The 12,439-nt window shown below is 37.8% G+C and overlaps 1 pseudogene; it reads left to right on the top strand.

Annotated features, from left to right (window-relative positions):
- The first annotated feature begins 10,756 nt into the window (after positions 1–10,756).
- On the top strand, positions 10,757–12,205 carry LOC101575714 (annotated as a pseudogene).
- Positions 12,206–12,439: the final 234 nt, after the last annotated feature.

The raw sequence follows: 12,439 nt of genomic DNA, 5'->3' as shown, positions 1-12,439 counted from the left end.
CCAGCCTGAACTACATAGTAAAACCTTGTCTCAAAAAAAAAAAAAAAAAAAAAAAAGACAAAAAAAACACCCCAAACAAACAAACAAAAAACCAACAACAACAATAACCATACAATGTGATATTTTTCCTCCTTTTTTTTCCCTAGCAATGGTATGTATTCAAAAATGTTAATTCTTATGAAGGGCAAGTGTTGATGGTATTGCTAGAAGTTTTCTAAAAGACATTTCAAACATGCATTTGTCTTTCTTTATGTTATGGGGAGTAGATTTGAGGCTGAAAACAGAGGGTGCTGTCTTTATTGTTTTTTCAAAAGGTATATTCAGAATAGTCTAGTATAAATATAATCCATTGTCTTGCCCTCTAACTATCACGTATAACACTCTTCTTATTTCTGATCTCTTATACTTTTGCTCTTGCATTTCAGGACATAATTTTTCTCTCTTAGAGTAACAGATTGAATTTGCCTAAGTGTTTTAAGAAAGCATTTTGTGTATTAGGCCTCACTGTGGCATAAGTGGAAACTACCACTTACAGACAGCTGTTATTGTTCCCCTCAAAGAAAAGAAAAAAGAAAGATATAAAAGAAAGAAAACACCCTCTTTTAAAATTTGCCTGGACTCTGAGCACGTTGACTCCATTTCCTGAAGTGTGGAGTGATACGGCTTGCTATATAAATGTCCCACTAATACTCCCTTGATATTAAACAAGGGCAGTTTTGTCTTTAAAATACCCTTTTATTCTTATAACATTCAATCTCTTCCAGGAATTCCAACTGCTTTTGAACTTATAGATTGTTTCGGATTATTCGCAGTAAGTGGCCTGTTACTCCTAGAGTTTCTTTGAATTGAGAAGCTCCCCAGGGATGCCAGAGGAGAAGGGAAAGGAAACAAACCTGACTCACCACCGTCTATTTGCTTTACAGTTGAAAGTGAGTAATGGAGCTGTGTGACAAGCAGTGTGACCTTCAACTAATAAGTCCTCCTTGTAGACTTATGGTTAGGACCCTTTTAATTCATGTTCTAGTCCTGTCCAGTATAAGACTTCATTAATTCCTTTTTGAAGTCTGACTTGTAGCAATAATACTAAACAACTTCTAGTATACCATGTTGATGAAATTCCGTAGATCTGTTGTCTGTTAAGTTTAACGTTAAAAAATATTGATATTAATTTATCAATGCTTTTTGAGGTGATTCTTACATATGTGTATATCTGGTATTGTCTGTATTATTATCAGTGTCATGTGGCAAAAATATTTAATATCTACTCTTTTGACACTTCTAGTACATAATACAGTATCATTAACTGTAGTTACTGTTTTGACCAGAGTTTATTGATCCTATATAATTGAAACTTAAATTTAGTGTCCTTTGAACAATACCAACTTTTCTCCACCCTCTACTGTTATCGGGTATTGGAATTCTACAGTCTTCTTCTGAAGGTGATTTCTGGGTTCTTTCTGTCCTGAGCAAAGATTAGTCAAGACAAGAGCAAACTGTAGCAAAATTTTATTAAAGGTAGGAAAAGAAACAGGCTCTACAGAGCAAGTTTGGGCCAAGCATAAGAAGGAGAAAAAGTCTACCTTGAGCCCCAACATAATAGTAAAGGCACTTTCTTTCTCCCATTGAACAGACAGCTGAATAGTCACCCTTTTCCCAATGTTCTTTTGAAAGTTTTTCTCTTCAATCCAGCCAGTCAGTCACAATACTCCAAAGCAGCTGGAGGGCACAGTCTCCAGTAGGTAGTCTACAGCCCTTTCCAGTTTGATGTAGCCGTAAAAGACGGCAAATCCTTTCTTTTTTGATATGGAGTGGAAATCTTCACAATCATGTATCTTATTATACCACATAGTAGGATTCACCAGTTGGCAAATTAGATCATGGAATCCTGCAGTCCCAATAGTTAAGGTCCTTTTGAGTTGTATCAGAATTCCAGAATTGCCCCCAGTTTTGCTAGTATTATTTCTTTCTACCAAGAAAGTAGGATACTATGGGACAATTAGACTCTCACAGTTAAGTATTTGTTCTTAGAGTGATACATCAGAGCAGGAGGAGCAAGACTCTGACTAAGAGTCTCCTCAAACCCAACTATGAACATAAATCTAGAGAAGGGTTCTCCAGAGAAGTCAATCAAAGCAAAACTAAGTTTTAAAGTGGCTTTCCCATGATGTCCAGTATTACCAAGGGTTACACACAGGAGATGGTAATATTTATGGACAGGGGAATTGTAGGTTCCCTTGGACCTCTTCAAAGGAGGAAACAATGGTTTTGACAGGCCTAACCCCTCTCTGTGAGCAGACACAGTCAACCCTACAGTGCCATGAGTCAGGCCGACTGGCTGCCTCACAATTGGAGCAGGGCCCAGGGCGTGACTTGGTTCAATCATGTGCCCAGTATTCAGTCCTCTTGTCTTTGATTGTCCTTGGCTTTTCCTCTAGAATATTTGGGTGAATTTAAAGCATTTCCAGTTGCAACAGCTATAATTTGAAGCTTTTCTCTTTTGATCTTCCATATCCTAGTTGTAGAACACAGAAAAGGCCATATCCAGCAATTGGGTCATGGGTGTATGGGGATCTATCTAAAGTTTCTTCATCACAAAGATGGGAGAGACTCATATCCCTTTCAGATACAGGTGGGGATAGAAGGAAAGGCTCATAAAAGATATTTCACTCTTCTTTGAGGAATACTCTGAATACCATAGTTTCTGGTCTTTACCTGGCATAAAGGGCCTGAACATAAGGGATTTCGCTCCATCTTCTGTTTTAAGCAGAAACAGTTTAACTCAAGATAGTCTTAATTTAAACAGCAATCCTTAACCATCTTTTGCCACTTCCTAGTTCATACTGAATCCAAACCATGTTGTAATAGTAGAAGAACTATTCCTCTTTTAAAAATTGGCAAGGTCATACCATTCCCACTAATCAAGGGTCTGGCCTAGTGGCAAATTTGATGGAATCTGTAAGGTGTGGCTCGTGAGGTTCCCCATGGCTCATCTTAGGGCCAATAGAGACAACTAGTTTGGGTCCTAACGATGGTGTCCCATGCAGGAGAAGGATGCCTGATGAGCCCAGTAGACATCCCTTGTAAGACTCAAGTATTGTCTAGACAGATGTCTCTGTTCAAAGCTAGGATGATGCTACTGTCTTTCATAGAAGCGTAAGGGTGTTGAGTAACCTGATGACTCTACCTAGAACTAGGTCCTAGAACCTTTAAATGGCATTCATGCAGACGGAGGCCTTATTTGAGCTCAAAAGACATCCCTGTGACACTCAAGTGTTTATTAGACAGACATCTCTGTCTGAAGTGCCAGTCTTTCATAGATGCATGGATGGAAACCCTACCAAGGACTTTTTTGTCTTCATGTTGGAGCCCACTAACTTCTTAGAGAGAGGAATTTGAGCCACTCAGTGGCTTTACCTAGACCTTCAAAAGTGCTTCCAAAACACCCATGAGATCAGAGTAAATACCCTCCCCCATGGGACTCCCATAGCCACTATTGATGGCTCTGCTTAATCAGGCTGGAGACACTTGAGAAACAGTATTTTGGGATTCTTTTTGGCATTTTTTAGTGACTTAAGCAGGTTGAGCCACTGAGAAACAAGTTATTTTGTATTTAACTCTGTAGTAAAAACTTTGGTGCTTTGGTTAAGGCAGTAGAGATGGAAAATTCTTCTTTTAAGAAAAAAAAAAAAACTTTGAAAAGTCCCAAGAGCGAGAATGGTTCTACCTTTAACTCATGGTTAAACTTTATAGTATGTTGTTCTGTTCTGCTTAGACCTTCAGGCCTGTGTTATTCAATGGGCAGCATTTTGTTAGCAGAAACAAGGAAGGAGATCAAGCCTAATTCAAAAGTAAAGAGGGTGGAAGCCCACGTGTTTTCCAAAATCAGAGGCTTAGCTCCTGTCTACAAGGGTGAGACTTCCCATGACTATTAGGTCACTTGAATTGAACATAATGTATCTCACATGGCTGATTCATGTGACAAACCAAAATTAAATGAGGATGAAATAATACACTGAGAAAGAAAAAGTTCATATAGAGAAAAAGGAAGATGAAACTGTGAGTATAAAAAGGAGTACACTCGGTAGTTTTCTACTTAGGCTGGAAGCCAAGCTGTCAGCAGTTATTTTTTAAGACTGGCTTGTCAAGTATGGTGCTGGGTTTTGGTGTTCTGAATCTCCTTCTGGATGTGTTTTCTGGTTTTTTTCTATCTTTTTTTTTTTTTTTTTTTTTCTCAGAACTGGGGATTGAACTCAGGCCCTTGTGCTTGCCAGAGAAGCACTTATTCTACTGAGCCATCTCCCCACCCCTGGTTTTTTCTACCTTAAGCAAAGAATTAGTTAAGACAAACACAAACTGTAGCTCAGTTTAATAAAACTGATTTTATTAAAGGTACAGAAAGAAATAGACTCTGTAGAGCAAGTCTGGGCCAAGAGAAAGTGTAAATATACTCTACAGTGTGAAGGCAGTCCACCACAGAAGTGTAAACGCAGGCAACAGTCCTTTTTGGATCACCTACTACTCAGGCTGATAGCAGGTCTAGGCTGCCATATGGAAAACTTGCTTATATTCTCATGAGATATACATGTGCAGAGCTTTGGGAACTGTTGTTTGTGTCTCAAGATTTTGTAATTAACAGGTCACACCTACTGCCCCCACCCCCAGCTTTACCAAACCCTAATCCCTTGTCTTACTACTTCTGGCAATCCCTAATCTTTCTGCTTTTGTGATTTGATTTTGACATTTTCAGGTTTCTTGTCTAATTGATATCATGTAGCCTTTGTGTTTCTATTCTTGCCGTATTTCAGTTTGCCCAATGTCTTTAGAGTTCATCCATGTTGTCACAAATGACAAATTTTCCTTGTTAAGGCTGAATAAAATGTATCATATTTCTTCATCTGTTCATCTTTCTGTGGCCATTCTGGTAGATTCCTTCCCTTCCTTGCTTACTACTAATAATAACTTCAGTGAACAAGAGAGTGCCGATACTTTTTTGTTTTGTTTTTAAAATGTGTTTATTTGATGCAGGGTCTCACTATGCAATTCAAACTCATAGTGATCCTCCTGTCTCAGCCTCCCCAGCACTGGTATTACAGGTATGCAGCACCATGCCTGGTTTCTGTGGCTGGCACAGCATGCCCAGGGTTCCAAGGCTGGTATAGCATGCGGAGCTTGGGATCAAACCTGGGTCCTGGGGCTAGCCAGGCAGGTTTACACCGTTGAGTGATCTCCCCAGCCCAAGAAGTTCTGACATTACTTAAAAAAAAAATTTTTTTTTTTGAGTCCATTGAGTTTTTCTCTGTTAGGAAGTTTTTGATTACTGACACAATCTCCTTATTCCTTAATATTTTATTCTGATTTTTTTAATTTCTTTGTGATTCAGTCTTAACATATTGAATGTGTATAGAAATTATCAATTTCTTTTAGGTTGTTCAGCTTGTTGGCATATTCTTATTTGTAGTAGGTTCTTATAAATTTTTGGTATAGTTTTATTAATTTTTTTCTCTTTTTTACTTAGCTAGTAGAAATCTTGAATTCTATTGTTTCTTAAAAACAACTCTGTTTTCACTGATCTCTATCATTTTTCTATTTATCTTTGCTATGATTTTTGTTATTTCTTTTCGCCTACTAATTTTGGGGTGAATTTGTTCTCTTTCTAGTAGTTTCTTGAAGTATATAGTTGTGCTATTTGAGGACCTAGTACTATAATATAGGCATATTTAATTATACATATCCCTCTCAGAATAGCTTTTACTGCATCCAATACATTTTCAGTATGTTTTTTTCATTTTCCTCTTTAGTAATTTTCTTACTTCCTTTTTAATTTCTTCTTTGAACCTTATTTATTCACAATTGCTATTTTGCAAATAGTGGGCATTTTTCAGTTTTCCTCCTGTTATGATGCTAGTTGCATACCATTTTAGCCACAAAATACTTAATTATGATTTATCTTCTTATATTTCAGAAAATTTATTTTGTGGGCCAACCTGTGAGCTATTCTGAAGAATGTCCTATGTCTGCTTGAAAACGATTCTGCTGTTGATAGAGTATTCTACTTAACTATTGTACCTTTTTTTTTTTTTTTTTTTTTGCAGAACCGGGGATTGAACTCAGGCCCTTGCACTTGCTAGGCAGGCACTTATTCTACTAAGCCATCTCCCCGGCCCCTATCATACTTATTTGATCAGTAATGTTCAAGTCCACTATTTCTTACTCATTTTCTTTCTGTATAATATGACAAATATGGGAACTGTGGTATTGGTGATCATCATTGTAAGTGACATAAAGATATATGCTATCAACAAAACTTCCTAAGCAAAGTTAATACTATTTCTACCAAAATAGGGACTAAGATCTGATTGGAACCTGGGATCTAGTTGAATTGACAAGAATTAATGAAATACTGGAGATTATAAAAAGTGAAATATATTAGTGAGTTTTTTAGAGTTAATATCTAGTATTAATAATGCTATATTGCTTTCCTTTAATTTTACTAATATTTACATTATATACTTAGATGTTTTGTTTGGTGTATCTATATTTGCAATTATTATATCCTCTTGATGAATTAACCTCTTTATCATTATTTAGTGACCTTTGTTTCCTTTGACATTGTTAAATTTAATATATTTTCTATCCCTTCGTTTTTAGCTTATATGTCCTGAAGGCCTTGTTTTATTTTTTCACTCCACTTAACTACTCTATATTTTGACTTGAGAATTTTATACTGTTACATTTATAATTATTGATATTAAGATCTTAGCTCTTGCAGTTTTGTTCATTGTTTTCTGAATGCTTTGTGGTTGTTTTCTTTTCTTGCTTTCTTCCTTTGTAATTTAATGGTTATTTATATTTTTTTCAGCAGTATGTTTTGATGACTTTCTTTTAATCTTTTGTGTTCCTACCATGGTTTTTTATTTGTGGTGATGTAGAATATAGTTATAGTTTGTTCTAATATAGAGTATATTTATAAAAAGCTATGTTAAGCTGCTAAGAGCTTAACTTGGAGAACATATAAAAACTTTAACCTTATCTTGTCACACATTTTGTCATTGATGTTGCACTTTACATTATTTTCCGGTACTGAACATCAAGCCCATGGCCTTTATACTAAGCTGCATCCCCAGCCCTCTGCCTCTTAATTTTTAAAAATTTTGATTTTTAAAATTTTAGGATTTGCAAAGTTGCTGAATTCTTCAGGCTGAGCTTGAATTTGTGATCCTCCTACCTCAGATTCCTATAGTTCAGGGGTTATAGGCACATGCCACCATGTCTAGCTATATCTTTTTACATTGTATATTCACTAACAAATTGTAGTTGTTATTAATGCTTTTGTCTCTTTTATACCACAGTGAAAAGTGATTTATCTATCACTATAACAGTAGCATTTGGAATTTGATTATACTGTTACCTTCAAAGTGAGCTTTACACTTTCCTTTATTTTATGTTGTTAGCATCTTTTTCACTCCAGCTTATGGAGCAGGCTTTAACATTTTATGTAAGGCTGATCTGCTAATAATGAACTCTTTCTGTTTTTATTTGTCTGGAATGTGTTTATCTTTCCTTTATTGTCTGCTAGATGTAGCGTTCTTGGTTGTTAGTCATTGTTGTTTGGGTTTGGTTTTCTCCAGGCTGCTGATGGAGCCCAGATCTTTGTGCATGCAGGACCAATGCTTTGCCACTGAGGTACATCCTCAGCCCAGTTGGTAGCATTTTCCTTTCATGGTTTTGAGTGTATAATCCCACTGTCTCCTGGCCTGCAGGGTTTTTGTTGAGGAATCCACTTATATTCTTCCATAGATTCCTTATATGTAATGAGTTACTTTAGTTGCTTTCAAAATTCTCTTTGTTTTAGAGTTCTGAAGGTATAATTATAATTTGCCTTAGTAAAGATCTCTTTCTGCTTAATCTACTTGAAGTTGTTTGAATCTGCATGTTCGTTTATTTCTCCACAATCAGAAAATTTTGTATCACTATTAAGTAAACTCCCTGAGTTTTTCTTTTCTCTACTTCTTTTGAAATGCACGTGTTGCATATTTTGGTTTCCTTGATGTATCCCACAAGCACTTTGGACTTTCTTTACTTATTTTCATTCTTTTCCCTTCTTGTTCCTTGATTAGGTAATTTTGAATGACCTGTCTTTGAGACCACTGATCTTTTCTTCTGGTTGAGCAATTCTGTTGCTGAAGCCTTACATGGGATTATTCAGTTCAGTCATTGTGTTCATTAGCTACGCAATTTCTGTTTATTTCTTTTTTATGGTGTTTGTCTCTGCATTGTGCTTCCCCTTTTGATCATGGATTGTTTTCCTGAATTCCCATTGTCATTTGTCAGTGTTCTATAACAGCTCACTAAGCTCCTCTGAAATTATTATTTTTAGTTCTTTGTCAGACACTTCATCGGTCTCCATTTTTTTTTTTTTTTTTTTTACACTACTAATGCCTTATTTTGTTATTTTGTGGTGTCGTACTTCCCCAATAATTTGGGGTCACTTGTGGTCTTGCATTTATTTGTTTTGGTACATTTCAAGTATACATTTCTTCCATTGTTTACAGACTGGGTTGGCAAGGAAAACCCTTCATCCCATATGTCTGAGCCCATTGTCCTAGCTCATCATCCCATCCAGATTATCTGGAAGGACCCTCCCGGGTGTTGCTGCTAGAGTCCTCTGGCTACATGTCCTAGTGCCTAGGCCAGCAAGAAGGTAGACCTGGTGCTTGGTCCACAGGGATTCTTGGGTTGTAGCCAAGATCTGTAGGAGTCAGTGTGGAGTCTGAGGTCAGTGTCCCAAGATTCTCTGGGGCTGGCCTGGTGTTGTGGTCTGTGGCAAAATGGAATGCTTGCTTCAATATCCTTTTGCCCCATGGAGGGTATTCCTGTTTATCTTCTTTGGGTTTGAGCTGAGCAGGGGATACAATACTAGGAGTGACACAAAACCGTCCTGCCTACCTTCTCAATGCCTCTTTTCTTTTATCTGTGATTATCCGTGTGCTGTAATCTCTCACTCAGATTCCTTAGATATTGCAATGATATTTGCAAGTATGGATGGTTGTTCCAAATGATGCTTCTCTGAAGATCTGTATACTAGAAACTCCCTTTCAACTATCTAGCGGTATGCATTTGACCACAGTCCCACTTGTCTAATGGCAGTGAACTTTTTGAAAGGAGAATACTTTGATCACTTGCAGAAACCATGTAGAGTAGCTTTTATAAATCTAAGTGTGAAACATCTGTGGCCTGGAGGTGCGTAAGCAGAGAAGGAGGCTGTCCAAGAAGTAGATGAAGCAGATGATTAAGCCAGGAGAGGGACACACTGTGATGAGAAGAGAGAAGATACAAAATGAACTCAAATCTGCACACAAAAATAACTCCAAGTAGATCATGGACGTAGATGTAAAACCCAAAGCTACAAACATTACAGAAGACGTTGAAGAAATCATTTTGTGACCTTGAGATAGGATTTCTTGGTACAGGACAATCATGAAATCTAAATGAAAAACTGACAGATTGAATTTCATCAACATTAAAATCTTTTGTTCCCTGAAAGAAATTATTGAGAAAATAAAGTATCATGACACAGACTGTGAGAAAATGTTTGAAATGATGCATTAGATAACTGAAATCCGGAATGCAGAAGGAGTTCTCAAATTTAATAAGACAACCCAATTTTTTAAAATGGACAGAAGATTAGAATAAACGTTTTCCCATCAAAGCATGCAGACAGGAAAAAAACACACATGCCAAGATCTCAGTACTGTGTTATTACTCACTGGGGACATTAAAACCACAATGAGATAATATTACACTCTAATGAAAATGACTAAGTTAATAAAAACTGACCATACCTATTGTTGCCAAGAATATGGAGCGATTGGAACACTTGCACACAATTAATGAGAATGGAAAATCATATAGTCTGTTTGAAAAACAGAGAAGTAGTTTCTTCTACAGATTAGCATATGCTTCATATGTCACCCAGTAATTTGACATCTAAATCTTAACTGAAGAGGACTGTATGCGTATGACCACACAAGACTTGTAGAGCAGCATGTTCATCTTGGTCAGAAACTGGAAACAGACTTAAGCAGTGACTAGATCAGCACATGGGGATATTCTTACACGTTGGATAGTTTCAATAATGAAACAAATTACTGTTGTATAAAATGTAGGTTTAAAAATGCCATTGATGGGCTGGAGAGATAGCTCAGTAGAATAAGTGCCTGCCTGGCAAGTGCAGTGTCCTGAGTTCAATCCCCAGTACCACAAAAAAATAAATAAATAATACCATTCATGTAAAACTACAAGCTGTAATATACTTCCTACTTCTAGAAAAGGTCTTCAGTGCAGTTGCTTAGTTCACAGGTATCAGCATACATAGGTAGTCAGGGTGAGAATCCTACCAATTAACTGCTAGTTTCAAATAGTTTTGGACAGGATATCATGTCTGCATCTTACACTATGAATGACTACTATAAAGACAACAATATGCAATGTATTAATTATTGTAACTGTCCTACTATTCTGTTTTGAAACTGTATCATTGCTATTTGTTTCTCAATAAAATTAATAAAAAATTAAAAATAAATAAATAAATAGAAAAGCTAAAACTATAGTGAGATAAAATAGAACAGTGACCATTACAGGTCAGGGTATAGAGGGAAAGACTGAATACAAACCACAAAAATTTCCTGTATTTCATTATTTATAATAATCATATTTCTGGATGGACCGACTGACAGGAGGGACTGGAGGCAGCAAGATGGCACAGACTCAGGGCACCAGGAGGAAAGTCTGTTACTACTACGACGGGGATGTTGGAAATTACTGTTATGGAGAAGGCCATCCAATTAAGCCTCTCTGAATCTGCATGACTCACAATCTGCTGCTTAACTATGTCCTCTACTGAAAGATGGAACTCTATTGCCCTCAAAAGACCAGTGCTGAGGAGGTAACTGGGTACCACAGCAATGACTACACTAAGCTCTTGCACTCCATCCATCCAGATAACATGTCCGAGTACAGCAAGCTGATGCAGAGCTTCAGCATTGGTGAGGACTGTCCAGTATTTGATGGCCTGTTTGAGTTCTGTCAGTTGTCCTCTGGTGGCTCTGTAGCAAGTGCTGTGAAACTTAATAAACAGCAGAGGGACATCGCTATGACTTGGGCTGGGAGCTTGCACCATGCAAAGAAGTCTGAGGCATCTAGCCTCTGTTACATCAATGCTATTGTCTTGGCCATCCTGGAACTGCTAAAATATCACTAGAGAGTGTTGCATATTGGCATTGATATGCACCATGGTGATGGTGTGGAAGAGGCCTTCTATACCACAGACCAGGTTATGACTGTGTCCTTTCATAAATATGGAGAGTACTTCCCAGGAACTGGGGACCTACGGGATATTGGGGCTGGCAAAGGCAAGTATTATGCTGTTAACTACCCAGTCCGAGATGGGATTGATGATGAGTCCTATGAGGCCATTTTTCAAGCCGGTTATGTCCAAAGTAATGGAGATGTTCCAGCCGAGTGTGGAGGTCTTACAGTGTGGCTCAGACTCTCTCTCTGGGGATTGTCTGGGTTGCTTCAATCTAACCATCAAAGGGCATGCCAAGTGTGTGGAGTTTGTCAAAAACTTCAACCTACCTATGCTGGTGCTGGGAGGAAGTGGTTACACCATTCGTAATGTTGCCTGATACTGGACATATGAAACAGCTGTGGCCCTAGATGCAGAGATCCCTAATGAACTCCCATACAATGACTACTTCAAATACTTTGGACCAGATTTCAAGCTTCACATCAGTTCTTCCAATATGACTAACCAGAACACTAAGGAGTACCTGGAGAAGATCAAACAGCGGCTCTTTGAGAACCTGAGAATGTTGTCCCATGCACCTAGGGTTCAAATGCAGGCAATTCCTGAGGATGCCATTCCTGAGGAGAATGGTGATGAAGATGAAGAAGACCCTGACAAGTGTATCTCAATCTGTTCTTCCAACAAGTGCATTGCCTGTGAGGAAGAGTCTCTGACTGAGATGAGGAGGGTGAAGGTGGCTGCAAGAACTCTTCCAACTTCTAGAAAGCCAAAAGAGTCAAAACAGAAGATGAGAAAGAGAAAGAACCAGAAGAGAAGAAAGAGGTGACAGAAAAGGAGAAGACCAAGGAGGAGAAGCCAGAAGCCAAAGGGGTCAAAGAGGAGGTCAAATTGGCCTAAACAACCCTTCCCAGCTCAGGCTTCTTGCCATGTTCCCTACTTTTTTCCCTCTAACCCCTCAGATTTTATATTTTCTATTTCTCTGTATATTTACATTAAAATATATTAAATATAAATGTCCCCAGGGACTAGAGGGGAGCCATGGCCCTTGAGTGCAGGGCAGCTATTCCAGGGGAACTTTTCTAGCAGTGACCATGCTCCCTACCCCTCCCCAAGTCTTAGTTTTAAGTCATA

Source organism: Octodon degus, unplaced genomic scaffold (genome assembly GCF_000260255.1).
Source record: "Octodon degus isolate 3935 unplaced genomic scaffold, OctDeg1.0 scaffold00064, whole genome shotgun sequence".
Classification (NCBI taxonomy): Eukaryota; Metazoa; Chordata; class Mammalia; order Rodentia; family Octodontidae; genus Octodon; species Octodon degus.
Note: the sequence above shows the minus strand (reverse complement) of the source record. Positions and strands in the feature narration are given on the sequence as shown.